Source organism: Procambarus clarkii, chromosome 41 (assembly GCF_040958095.1).
Source record: "Procambarus clarkii isolate CNS0578487 chromosome 41, FALCON_Pclarkii_2.0, whole genome shotgun sequence".
NCBI classification, from domain to species: Eukaryota; Metazoa; Arthropoda; class Malacostraca; order Decapoda; family Cambaridae; genus Procambarus; species Procambarus clarkii.
The window spans coordinates 33,387,612-33,402,443 of NC_091190.1; positions in this window are offsets into that span (position 1 = coordinate 33,387,612).

The following is a 14,832-nucleotide window of genomic DNA, read 5'->3' on the forward strand; positions in this document are numbered from 1 at the left end:
TTCTTGATCGGTTCTACAGCACCTTTTGATCCTCGGGTATTCCAACTTGAGAGGTGGGATTTGGGAGAACTCGCTCCTGTCCTCCATCCATCCGTCCTTCTATAACTCCTATCGTTTCCGACGTATGCGGGTGGTCGGTTCTGTCCCTCTCGGCGTGGGCGTAGGGCTTTTTCTAGCATGTCGGCCCGGTCGGCTGCGGCCCTCAGGTCCTTTATGTCCGCCTCCTTTACCCTCATCCTGATCTCAGGAGGGAGCACGGACATAAACTTTTCCATGACCATTAGTTCCTTGATTTCTTCGGCCGACCCCGCTTCTTCAGAGTCCATCCACTTAAGGAACTTTCTTTCCATGTCCCTCGCCGTCTCCGCATACGATTTTCCTGGCGACCGGGTACATTCTCTAAACCTCTTTCTGTAACACTCTGGCGTGAGCTTAAAGGAACGGAGCACAGCTCGTTTTACCGCATCGTAGTTAGTGCATTCTTGGAAGTCGAGCATAGTGAAGGCTTCACGAGCTTCACCTGTGAGCCTCCCTTGGACCAACTCCGCCCACTCCGCCCTCGGCCACCTCTTCATAGCAGCAACTCTCTCAAAGTGATCAAAGAAACTTTCGGCTTCACTAGGCACAAAGACCGGCAGGTCTCGTTCCCTCACTCGTCGGTCTTCCTGTGGCGGGGCAGGGGCACCTAGTCCCAGTTCAGCTCGCTTCAGCTCCACCTTCTTGTTGGCTTCTATTTCCTGTTGTCTCAGCCCTCGCTCGTGTTCTTCCCTGCGTAACTGTGCTTCTCGCTCTTGTTCTTCCCGGCGTAGCTGTGCTTCTCGCTCTTGTTCTTCCCGGCGCCGCTGTGCTTCTCGTTCCTCACGCTGCATCTGTGCTTCTCGCTCCTCACGCTTCATCTGTGCTTCTCGCTCTTGTTCTTCCCGGCGTAGCTGTGCTTCTCGCTCTTGTTCTTCCCGGCGCCGCTGTGCTTCTCGTTCCTCACGCTGCATCTGTGCTTCTCGCTCCTGTTCTTCTTTGCGCAGCTGTGCTTCTTCTCTCCTCAGCTGCGCTTCTGCTTCTCGCTCTTCCTTGCGCTGCTGTGCTTCTCGCTCTTGTTCTTCTTTGCGCTGCTGTGCTTCTTCTCTCCTCAGCTGCGCTTCTAGCTGCAGCTTCATTATTTCCAGCTTTATGCTGTGCCTGCTGCCGCTGGATCCCCTGCTGCTTCCACCAATACTCAGGTGTTCACCCTCACTGGCAGGTGTTTGGGGCCGTTCCTCCCCCAAAGCTTCGTCTCGAGCCTTGAGCTGAGCCATTATCTCTATTCTTCTTTCACCAACTCTGGCAGATTTCAGCTTTATTCCAAAATGATTCGCTATAGCCTGTAACTGTGCCTTGGTGCACTCTTCCAGCACCTGTTCATCTCTAGAGTCAATAAACCTTGCTACTTTATCATCCTCCATCTTGTGCTATGAGTGATAACCTGCGCCTGATCTCTAACACCAATGCAAAGTACCACCACTGCAACCTTTACTTCGATCTATATCCTGGCAAGGTCGCCAATGTTGGGGTTTCACCTCTCTTCTCTCTAGTCTGGGGTGAGCAATTAGTTATGCCCAAGGTAACTCACCGTAGCCCTGCGGGTCTTCCCTCGATCCTCACGGCGCCACTGCACGCCAGGAGAGTCTCCCAGTCAATCTTAACGGCCTCTTATTAAGAAAGAGTGAGAACACGACTCGTTCACATCGACTGTCGTGTGCCCTCCCCAACAATAGGGCTCTACGGTTAAACACAAGGTCGCCAACTGGTGTTTTTGGTGGCCAGTAACACCATCAGTGGACTGGTGTATTTAGTGGTAGCCTTGGCAAGGTCACACTCAAAGATCAGGAATCAGGCAGGTACTTATTGTTATCACTCTATGTTTACCAGTATAATATAGCCACAAGATCAATGGAGGGGAATATAAAAACACAAAGAGAGTTTTGTATTTTACTTAAAATGTATGAAAGATGTCATAAGGCCACACAATAATCGATAAATCAACTGATCCTGACTCGGCCGGAAATTCCCACGGATATTATGCGATCACTAGAGGGCAACACTCTCCCCTCCTCATCAAGTGTCAAGAACAGCTGATCGCAATGGTCTCTCCGCACGAAATTTGCTTGTTTTCTAGATTCACGCGCGCGGTTTCTTTAAATTCTCCAATATTACTATAAACTCGCACACTCGATATTGGCACAAATAAACCGAATTACTTAGTTACACTGTACTCAGGCTCAAACAGTCTCTTCTACAATCAATTCTACAATGATTCACTGTAATGGCTTTACATTGTTCTTCACTCAGCAATATATTATGAAATATTAACACTGGAGTTTTCAATACTTTCTCTCGTGGGCGATAACGCAATAATTCACTGTACTCACAAATGATTATTCACTGAATGAACATAGACATATATATGGTATATAAATCAATCATCAATACATGGAAAATAAATAGTTTCTGGGCACATAGCCTAACCTCCAAATACTGGCATAATCTTATATATATTTTTTACCACTATATGTTCATATCAAAATCTATAGAAAGATATACACAACACAGTAAATTTATCACTGGTTCCTGGTGCCTGTACACACCAATAATCAACATGAATATTACAAGTACTCTTGATAGTACTGTCTAGCACCCTGGTGCTTTACCATGACATGGGTGAGACTTGCTCACGACATATAAAATCCTCAGGCTAGATAATATAGCCGAATAACATAGCTAACTAAAGGGGAATGGGGAGGGAACTAGAATCACCTACTTCACCCTATCCTCCGATGAGAGTCGAGATGTAGCTCCTGGTCCTCGTGTCGGGAACGCCCCCACACTACACGTCGTCGTGTCCTACCAGAGCCTCTCGTCGTCCCACCGTTTAGCGCGTCGTCTCCGTGCCTCCTCACTGCAGGTCCGTCCTCCTTCTTGACTTCTTGAAGGTTGGAGTTGGTCTCCTGGCCGTCGTCTTCTCCCAGCAACGGCTGTCGCCTACGTCTCAGCTACAGTCGTCCGGTTTCCCCAAATAGTCCTCTCTTCCTCAGCTACCCAGTGGCTCTGTCTGCCACTACGCTGTCACGAACTGGTGAATTGCCATAGACGCCACATACGTCACTGCACGGCTTCACTGCTACTGGCACAGTACCTGACTGGAGCACTTGTTGCTCAAATAACCGTCAATTCCCTCTTCTGGTTCAACACATGAACTAGGGAAGACTTCTCAGAGTACTGGCTGACTTCAGGTGACGCGTAAATCCACGGTAGTGGGAACAACTGTCCAACTGACAGGACCATTCGTCGCACGTCCGACCTCTATGACGTGTCGTGTCTGACTGATGGCGCCAGCCCGGCGCGCTGGCCGGACCCCCTTCCTTCGTGACGTCACTTTCGCCACGGGAGGTTTTCATTGGCTCCCGGTGCCATATTGCTGTCGGTGACCAATCCGGTGCCACTGACGTCACACGGTTTTGACAGGAGATCAGGGAAGCCAGCGCCATCTTGGCTCCCTAAAGGGCCTAAACCACAGGCCAAAATATCACTATTTCACAAATTTCTCGGCTCTCCCGAGAACACTTCACTCTCTCCCATATATCAAATTGTAGCCTGCAACGTAGAGAACGCTTGGGAGAAGCAGACATGACTCTTACTGCAGGCGTGGGAGAATTATAAAGGGGGGGAACTCCGTCACAAGATATATTACAGGAAAGAGATGGTTGGGTTGACTGCATCTATCTGGACCTAAAAAAGGCATTCGACAGAGTTCCACATAGAGAGGTTGTTCTGGAAACTGGAAAATATTGGAGGGGTGAAAGGTAAGCTTCTAACATGGATGAAAAATTTTCTGACTGATAGAAAAATGAGGGCAGTAATCAGAGGCAATGTATCGGACTGGAGAAATGTCACAAGTGGAGTACCACAGGGTTCAGTTCTTGCACCAGTGATGTTTATTGTCTACATAAATGATCTACCAGTTGGTATACAGAATTACATGAACATGTTTGCTGATGATGCTAAGATAATAGGAAGGATAAGAAATTTAGATGATTGTCATGCCCTTCAAGAAAACCTGAATAAAATAAGTATATGGAGCACCACTTGGCAAATGGAATTTAATGTTAATAAATGCCATGTTATGGAATGTGGAACAGGAGAACATAGACCCCACACAACCTATACATTATGTGAGAAATCTTTAAAGAATTCTGATAAAGAAAGAGATCTAGGGGTGGTTCTAGATAGAAAACTATCACCTGAGGACCACATAAAGAATATTGTGCGAGGAGCCTATGCTACGCTTTCTAACTTTTGAAATGCGTTTAAATACATGGATGGTGATATACTAAAGAAATTGTTCATGACTTTTGTTACGCCAAAGCTAGAATATGCAGCTGTTGTGTGGTGCCCAACAACAGAAGTTGGCCCATATCTTAAGAAGCACATCAACATTATCTCTGTAATCAATTTGAACGTTAGATCCCTAGGTAAACACTTCGATGATGTTAGTGCCTTGATTGAAGCTATTGACAACAAATTCTCTTTTATTATACTTACTGAAACATGGTTGAAAGATGATACTACTCAACTCTTTAACATGCCTAACTACTCAGCAATCCACAACTGTCGTCAACTTCAGAGAGGTGGTGGCACTGCTCTTTACTACCACCATGAACTAACATGCTTAAAAGAAATTAGAACTAGAGACTGCTATGGGGAGTATATCTTCGCCAGCTTCAGAGTCAAGGGTGCCGAGTCTATCCTGTCTGTGGGTGCAGTTTATAGATTTCCTAACACTGATGTGTCCGAATTGAACTCAAACCTTAGAAATCTAATACTTGATAACAGACTGAACAAAAACCACTTAATTATCGCAGGGGACTTTAATATTGACCTCTGCGAGCCAGAACACCCTACTGCTGTTAGCTTCCTCAACTGTATGAATTCCTGCTTCCTCATACCCTTAATCACTAGACCTACTAGAATCACTGATAGCACTGCCACGACTCTAGATCACATCTGGACAAATATAACCTCTCCGCTTACTTCAGGTATAATCACCGATAGCACTACAGACCATTACCCCACATTTCTCTTAACTAACATTAGCAAACCACCTCTTGAGTCATGAGAGATACGTTTTAGACTACACAATGAAACTGCTATAGACAATTTTATAACTGCTACTGATAATGTCAACTGGGAGTCCGAGTTAGGTAACATAGAGGACATCAACCTAGCAGTTCAATCTTTTCTTCAAAAAACTCTTAGCCTTTATAATACCCACTGTCCTATGCTTACAAAACCAGTCACAACCAAAAGGCTTAACAATCCCTGGCTTACAAAGGGAATACTTAAATCTATCAATAAAAAACATGACCTTGAGAAAAAGTATAGGTTAGGAATTGTCTCCAAAGAATTCTCAAAGAATTACTCATTATTGCTATCTAAGATAATTAGACGAGCCAAAACTAAATACTACGAAGATAAATTTACCCAAATAAAGAGCAACATTAAACAAACATGGAGAACAATTTCACAAATATTGGGATCAAAGAAGTCTTTAAATAACAAACCGACTCTCCTGTCTAATAACGATGGTCAGCTTTCAGCCTCTGATTCTGCTATTGAGTTCAATAGGTTCTTCTCTTCCATTGGTTCATCCCTTGCTAATGATATTCCATCTTCCAGTACTGACATTAAGGACTATCTTACAGGGAACTATCCCCAGTCTCTGTACCTAAAGCCTATTAATTCCATTGACGTCAATGAGATAATCCTTTCCCTTAAAACCAAGTCTGGTGCCCTTGAGGAGATACCAACTTTAATCTACAAAAAAGCCTCCAGATCTTTAGCCCCTGCTATTGCTTTGCTCTTCAACAAGTCACTTGAACTCCAAACCTTTCCAGATATTCTAAAAAAGCGAGAGTAACGCCTGTCCACAAATGTGGTGATCTCACAGATGTTAACAACTACAGACCTATATCAATCCTGCCAAACTTGTCAAAAATTTTTGAAAAACTAATCTATAAGCAGCTTTACTCATATCTAGCCAAACTCAATATACTTAGCCCTTGCCAATATGGCTTCAGGCCCAAAAAAAGCACTAACGATGCACTTATTAGTATGCTTAACTCGATTCATACAGCTCTTGATAAAATGAGTTCCCTGTTGGGTTATTTGTGGACCTGCGTAAAGCTTTCGATACTGTCAACCACCAAAACCTTCTTCTTAAATTACATCATTATGGTGTCAGAGGACACTCCCTACAATACCTCAAATCCTACCTTACTGACAGGCTCCAATGTGTTTCTGTGAATAATACAATTTCTCCCACCCTACCCATCAACATTGGTGTTCCCCAGGGCAGCATACTTGGCCCTCTCCTCTTTCTCATCTACATTAATGACCTTCCAAATGCCTCCCAACACCTCAAACCAATCCTATTTGCTGACGACACAACCTTCATTTACTCCAGTCCTGATCCCCTTGCTCTAAATGCCACAGTAAATACTGAGCTAAATAAAGTCCATCTGTGGCTAACTGCCAACAAACTCACCCTTAACATTGACAAAACTTTCTATATTCTGTTTGGCAATAAATCCTCTAATCAAATAAATCTCAAAATAAACAATACCCAAATTTGTAACAAAGTAGATGGCAAATTCCTTGGCATTCTCATTGACCACAAGCTGAATTTCCAGGGACACATTCTAAACATATCAAAAAAGTTTCAAAAACTGTGGGCATTCCTTCTAAGATCAGATATTATGTACCACGCTCTGCCCTGGTGATTCTCTATTACTCCCTTATCTATCCATATCTCAACTATGGTATTTGTGCTTGGGGCTCTACTACCCAAAATCACTTACGTCCTCTAATTACTCAACACAAAGCTGCTATTAGGACAATATCCAACTCTGGCCCCAGACATCACTCGGTACCCCTACTCAAATCCCTGAATATGTTAGACATTAAGTCACTGCACATTCTCTCATGTGTACTATACATATATAAAACGCTAAACTGTAATGCCAATCCTGATCTCTAAAGCTTCATAGAAGGTTGTAACAGAACCCATGAGCACCACACCAGAAATAAATACAGTTTTGATATTCCTAGAGTACGACTTAATCAAACCAGAAATGCTCTACAAATCAAGGGGCCCAGAATGTGGAATGACCGTCCCAACCATGTTAAAGACAGTACCTCTCTCAACCAGTTTAAGTTAAAAACGAAGCTATACCTAATAAATTCCCTGTAACCTACCTTACCCCTCTATTGTCAACCCATGTATGTTTTTTGTTTTTTTTTTGTTTTTCAAATCAATGCTGTTTTAATGTAATTTTTTGTAATAATTTGTAATTGTATTTGTGCTGTTTTTTCAACAATGTTCCCCCCTCTTTTACCTCTATTTTTATTTGTACTCAACGCATTTTTTTCTTTTTACCCATTAGTTTTAAGCTTTAGTCAGTAGTGTTTTTTCCTGCCCGAAACGCTTTGCGTAATAGTGGCTTTAGGCATTGTATGTACTAGCTCTTATCTATAAAGCCAACAAACTTTGTAAAATCTCTTTATGTATGTACCTTTGCCTAAATAAAAATTATTATTATTATTATTATTATAACAAACTGGAAAAGGTGCAAAGACATGCTACTAAGTGGCTCCCAGAACTGAAGGGCAAGAGCTACGAGTAGAGGTTAGAGGCATTAAATATGCCAAAACTAAAAGACAGAAGAAAGAGGCGATATGATCACTACATACATAATAGTAACAGGAATTGATAAAATCGACAGGGAAGATTTCCTGAGACCTGGAACTTCAAGAACAGGAGGTCATAGATTGAAACTAGCTTAACACAGATGCTAAAGAAATATAAGAAAATTCACTTTCGCAAATAGAGTGGTAGACGGTTGGAACAAGTTAGGTGAGAAGGTGGTGGAGGCCAAGACTGTCAGTAGTTTCAAAGCGTTATGTGACAAAGAGTGCTGGGAAGACGGTCTCATCCTGTAACTACACTTAGGTAATTACACACACACTATATATATATATATATATATATATATATATATATATATATATATATATATATATATATATATATATATATATATATATATATATATATATATATGTCGTACCTAGTAGCCAGAACGCACTTTTCAGCCTACTATGCAAGGCCCGATTTGCCTAATAAGCCAAGTTTTCATGAATTAATATATTTTCTCTATTTTTTTCTTATGAAATGATAAAGCTATCCATTTCATTATGTATGAGGTCAATTCTTTTTTTATTGGAGTTAAAATTAATATAGATATATGACCGAACCTAACCAACCCTACCTAACCTATCTTTATAGGTTAGGTTAGGTAGCTGAAAATGTTAGGTTAGGTAGTCGAAAAAACATTAACTCATGAAAACTTGGCTTATTAGGCAAATCGGGCCTTGCATAGTAGGCTGAGATGTGCGTTCTGGCTACTAGGTACGACACATTATATATATATTTATATATATATTTATTTATATATATATTTATATATATATATATATATATATATATATATATATATATATATATATATATATATATATATATTTGTATATATATATATATATATATATATATATATATATATATATATATATATATATATATATATATATATATATATATATAGACATATATTATTAAATATGACCGAAAAAGTAAGATTAATAATTCTAACACGAATTTTCTCAATCTTTCGTACATTACGCTTCACTGTTGGAGGTAAATCAAAAATCACTTCTCCAAAATTCATTTTTATTTCTAGTCTGACGCGACACGGGCGCGTTTCGTAAAACTTATTACATTTTCAAAGACTTCACAAATACACAACTGATTAGAACTTACGTATCTCTGATTTTATATCTACATTTGAGTGAGGTGGGAGGGGCGATGTGGCATTAACACAAGACAGAACAAGAGGGGATTTTAATTAACCACCCCACCGCCGGCACTCGGATAGTAATCTTGGGCATAGCATTTTACCAAATCACCTCATTCTTTGGGGCACACGTGAGGAACACAAATGTGAACAAGCCTGAATGGTCCCCAGGACAATATGCAACTGAAAACTCACACCCCAGAAGTGACTCGAACCCATACTCCCAGGAGCAACGCAACTGGTATGTACACGACGCCTTAATCCAAGTGGTGGGGTGGTTCAAATAGCCTCGGCTATCACCTCATTATGTCTGGTCGTGATGGTCAAGTGGAGTAAGGCGTCGTGTACATACCAGTTGCGTTGCTCCTGGGAGTATGGGTTCGAGTCACTTCTGGGGTGTGAGTTTTCAGTTGCATATTGTCCTGGGGACCATTCAGGCTTGTTCGCATTTGTGTTCCTCACGTGTGCCCCAAAGAATGAGGTGATTTGGTAAAATGCTATGCCCAAGATTACTATCCGAGTGCCGGCGGTGGGGTGGTTGAAATAGCCTCGGCTATCACCTCATTATGTCCGGTCGTGATGGTCAAGTGGATTAAGGCGTCGTGTACATACCAGTTGCGTTGCTCCTGGGAGTATGGGTTCGAGTCACTTCTGGGGTGTGAGTTTTCAGTTGCATATTGTCCTGGGGACCATTCAGGCTTGTTCGCATTTGTGTTCCTCACGTGTGCCCCAAAGAATGAGGTGATTTGGTAAAATGCTATGCCCAAGATTACTATCCGAGTGCCGGCGGTGGGGTGGTTCAAATAGCCTCGGCTATCACCTCATTATGTCCAGTCGTGATGGTCAAGTGGATTAAGGCGTCGTGTACATACCAGTTGCGTTGCTCCTGGGAGTATGGGTTCGAGTCACTTCTGGGGTTTGAGTTTTCAGTTGCATATTGTCCTGGAGACCATTCAGGCTTGTTCGCATTTGTGTTCCTCACGTGTGCCCCAAAGAATGAGGTGATTTGGTAAAATGCTATGCCCAAGATTACTATCCGAGTGCCGGCGGTGGGGTGGTTCAAATAGCCTCGGCTATCACCTCATTATGTCCGATCGTGATGGTCAAGTGGATTAAGGCGTCGTGTACATAGCAGTTGCGTTGCTCCTGGGAGTATGGGTTCGAGTCACTTCTGGGATGTGAGTTTTCAGTTGCATATTGTCCTGGGGACCATTCAGGCTTGTTCGCATATATATATATATATATATATATATATATATATATATATATATATATATATATATATATATATATATATATATATATATATATATATATATATATATATATATATATATATATATCAGACAATTAGTAAAAAAAAAAAAAAAAAAAATTAATTATTTTACCTTATACCTAGATCCACCAGGCCTGTTTGGTGCATGTTTCAGTACTTCAGAAATCTGGAAGGTCACATCCTCCTCCTCAACTTGTGGATGTGCGTTGATAGATGATTCTGTAAAATTAAGTTATTTATATAATAATAAATTCAGTATAGCAATAATATTCCGTAAAATTAAAAGTAATTTATACATCAATCAGATAAAACTCTCCAGAGATGGTGATACACAACATATAAAGGACAAGTTTCAGAACAAAATATTCATTTAGGAATAAGGTTTTGTACATGTAGGTAGCACATGAGAAAATAAGTGGAAGGTGATCAAGTTTATATTAACATGTTAATGGCTTTGTTAAGGCTTTGCAAGAATGAAAAAATATTAATAATATAATATTACCTACCAATTATTTGTACATCATTTATAAGTCAATTATTTGCAATATTATTATTCAATACTAATGATATAAAAATGCTTTTTGTAATCTACTATTTATGCAAGTATTAAGCACAGGATCATGAAATAAACTGCAAAATACTGTAATGGATAAACCAATTAAGTTTACATTTTCCTATAGCTAAGTCAGTCAGTTCTATTAGCAGCAGAGATCAATTATGCCCAACTTCTATTAAATGAAACAATCTTAAGAGCAAGTGATAGAAATATAATCATTTATGCTTGGGAAAATATTATGGAATGGTTCCAAATATGAAAAATATTAAGTTTTTTGGTTAAAATTTTTTAACTTAAAATTTAAATTTTTAAGTGAATTTTAAACTTTAAAAAAATTATTAAATTTTTTGGTTACTTACTTAAATAACATTATATAGTTCTTGTTTTTGTAGAAATGCCAATTTCTTCTTTTGCCCTTCCAGACTGTATAGTGACCACAGGCGGTTTGTTCATATCTTCATTATTCTTCGAACCGTGGTTGCACAATCAGACCCACGTACACTGGTTAAAAGCATCACCTAAAAGCAACAACAAAAATGTAGTACACTGACGAATTTTGAATATTATATATATATATATATATATATATATATATATATATATATATATATATATATATATATATATATATATATTTATATATATATATATTTATATATATATATATATATATATATATATATATATATATATATATATATATATATATATATATATGTATGCCATATACATATATATGCTATGTTGTATGCTACAAATTGGCTGATAATAAAGCCATTCACAACTGCAGGCCTAATAATAAAAGGAGGTGGCATAGCAATATCTAACAAAGATACCTTCATCTGCAATAGTGTCATTAGTAATAGAGACGACTATTGTGAATATACCTTTGCCAAGTTCTCCAGTAAATCCCTTAAATCCTCCTTGACTATAAGTGCCATCTATAGATTTCCCAATACCAACATAGCTTCATTCTCAGATAACGTAAGGAATCTTATCATAAATAACAATCTCAATAAAAATCTAACCAACTTAGTGGTTTGTAATGGTGAACAAAACATGCAGATACTGTACTTATATATAACCTGTGAATAGAGTGTAATAACAGCAAAACTATTTGTTTATTGTTTTATGACCATAATAATTGAATCACTAATATGATTCACTAATATATAATCCTAATAATAATCACTAATATATAATCCATTGAGCATGCTGCATCTCTTTCAGTCTCTTTGCAATTTGAACAAGAGGGTTTTTAATTGATCGAACCATATTCTTAAAGTAAAGTAAATGAGATGTATTCCATATTTTGCAAAATATACGATGAAGGCACACAAACATTCATACCAAAACTGTAGGGCAGGATTTATGAGGAGACATTAGAGGCATTAAATATTCAAAACTAGAAGACAGAAGGAAAAGAGGAGATATGATCACTACGTACAAAACAGTAACAGGAATTGATAAACTTGATAGGGAAGATTTCCCGAGACCTGGAATTTCAAGAACAAGAGGTTATAGATTTAAACGAACTAAACAAAGATGCCGAAGAAATGTAAGATAATTCACTTTTGCAAACAGAATGATAAACGGTTGGAACAAGTTAGGTGAGAAGGTGGTGGAGGCCAAAACCGTCAAAAGTTTCAAAGCATTATATGACAAAGAGTGCTGGGAAAATGGGACACCACAAGTGTAGCTCTCATCCTGTAACTACACTTAGGATTTCCTTAAGTACTTTCGTATTTCAATAATATCCCTGACATACTAAAAACAGCAGAGATAGCACCGCCCCATAAAGGAGGAAATAAGGCAGAGGCAAAAAACTACAGACCGATAGCACTAACATCGCACATCATAAAAATCTTTGAGAGAATGCTAAGAAGTAAGATCACAAAATACATGGAATCACAGCATCTCCATAACCCCAGACAACATGGTTTCAGAACAGGGCGCTCTTGCCTATCACAGTTGCTGGACCACTCTGACATGGCACTAGATGCCATGGAAGACAAACAAAACGCTGATGTAATTTACACAGATTTCGCAAAAGCCTTTGACAAATGTGACCATTGTGTTATTGCACATAAAATGCGTTCAAAAGGAATTACCGGAAAAATAGGCAGATGGATATTCAACTTCCTGACTAATAGAACCCAATGTGTAGTAGTCAACAAAATAAAATCTGGACCATCAACCGTAAAGAGCTCAGTCCCCAAGGGTACTGTGCTTGCTCCAATACTTTTTCTCATCCTCATATCGGACATAGACAAGGACACAACCTATAGTACTTGATCATCCTTTGCAGATGACACTAGAATCTTCACGAGAGTAGGCAACATAGAGGACACGGCAAACCTCCAATCAGATGTAAATCAGGTCTTTCTATGGGCTACAGAAAATAACATGGTGATTAACGAACATAAGTTTCAGCTCATGCTCTACGGAAAAAATGAAAATATAAAAACGGAAACCACTTACAAAACCCAGTCAAATCATAACATTGAACGGAAAAGCAACGTAAAGGATTTGGGTGTACTGATGTCAGAAGGCCTTACATTTAAAGAAAACAATAAAGTAGCCGTCACAACTGCAAGAAAAATGACAGGATAGATAACAAGAACTTTTCACACTAGAGATGCTATACCGATGATGATAGTTTTCAAGACGCTAGTGCTCTCTAGAGTAGAATACTGCTGCATAATGAAAGCCCCTTTCAAAGCTGGAGAAATTACTGACCTATACTTATGCATTTATCTTCGGTTTAACACAACAGGCACCAGACACACGCTAGGCATCATACACACTAGGATAAAACAAACATTAGGCTGGAAGTCAGAAAAGAATTCAAAGAATTTTACTGGAAAGGCTTGCTGTTAGGAAAGGAAGTAATTGAGATGAATTAATGCACAGTATGTCAATTTTGTGAAATATATGATAAAGGAACAAAAACATTTATACCAAAACAGAGATGCAGAACTAGGAAACAGGATTTGTTCAACTGAAATTTCAAGACGGCCAGAGACCAAAAGACACAAAAATGGAATCAATATACGAAGAGGCCAAACCCCCTAACATACCAGTAATACAAAGAGAAACAACTACACGGCAGTGAGGAGAGAGGCAGAAAGAAATTTTGAAAAAAAGAATAAACAAATGTAAAGCAGAACAAATCATATTCTATAAATACAGCAACAACCAATTGCAGGTAAAGGATAATATTCAGAGCTTTTAAATGCATGGATGGCGAAATACTCAAGAAATTGTTCACGACTTTTGTTAGACTAAAGCTGGATTATGCAGCGGTTGTATGGTGCCCATATCTTAAGAAGCACATAAACTGGAAAGGGTGCAAAGACATGCTACTAAGTGGCTCCCAGAATTGAAGGACAAGAACTATGAGGAGAGGTTAGAGGCATTAAATATACCAAATATACTACACAAATATATATACTACACATACACAATACTAGGATGCACAATAAACTACCCTACACAGGCGTATGGTGTGTACAATAAATGATTAGCTAAAAGATAAGAATGAGCTTGTATAAATGGGGTTAAATCAGAGTGGGAAAATGTAAGTGGAGTTCCTCAAAACTCTGTCCTGGGACCTCTGTAATTCATAATATATACAAATAATTTAGACTCAGGTTTGATCAGCAATATTTGAAAATTTCCAGATGATACAAAAGGGATTTTTTTCTGGATTCAGGATTATTTTTTTTTATGGCTGAAAACATGTTTTCAGCAATAAAAGAAATACAGTATTGCTGGAACAACCGTCGACATCTTCAAGAGAAAACCTGAACATCTTCAAGAAGTGCTGGACAAACAAGGCTGTGGTGGATATGTGGGCCTGAGGGGCCTGTCCAAGCAACAGCCTGTTGGATCAAGCTCTCACATGTCAAGCCTGGCCTTGGAAGGGCTTGGTGAGTAGAACAACTACCAGAACCCTATAATGCATGTATCAAGCAGATAACTAGGTTGTAGGAGATAGATAACATATCTATAGTTGAATACTAAAGTTACACTAAAACAAACTGAGGTAGTTT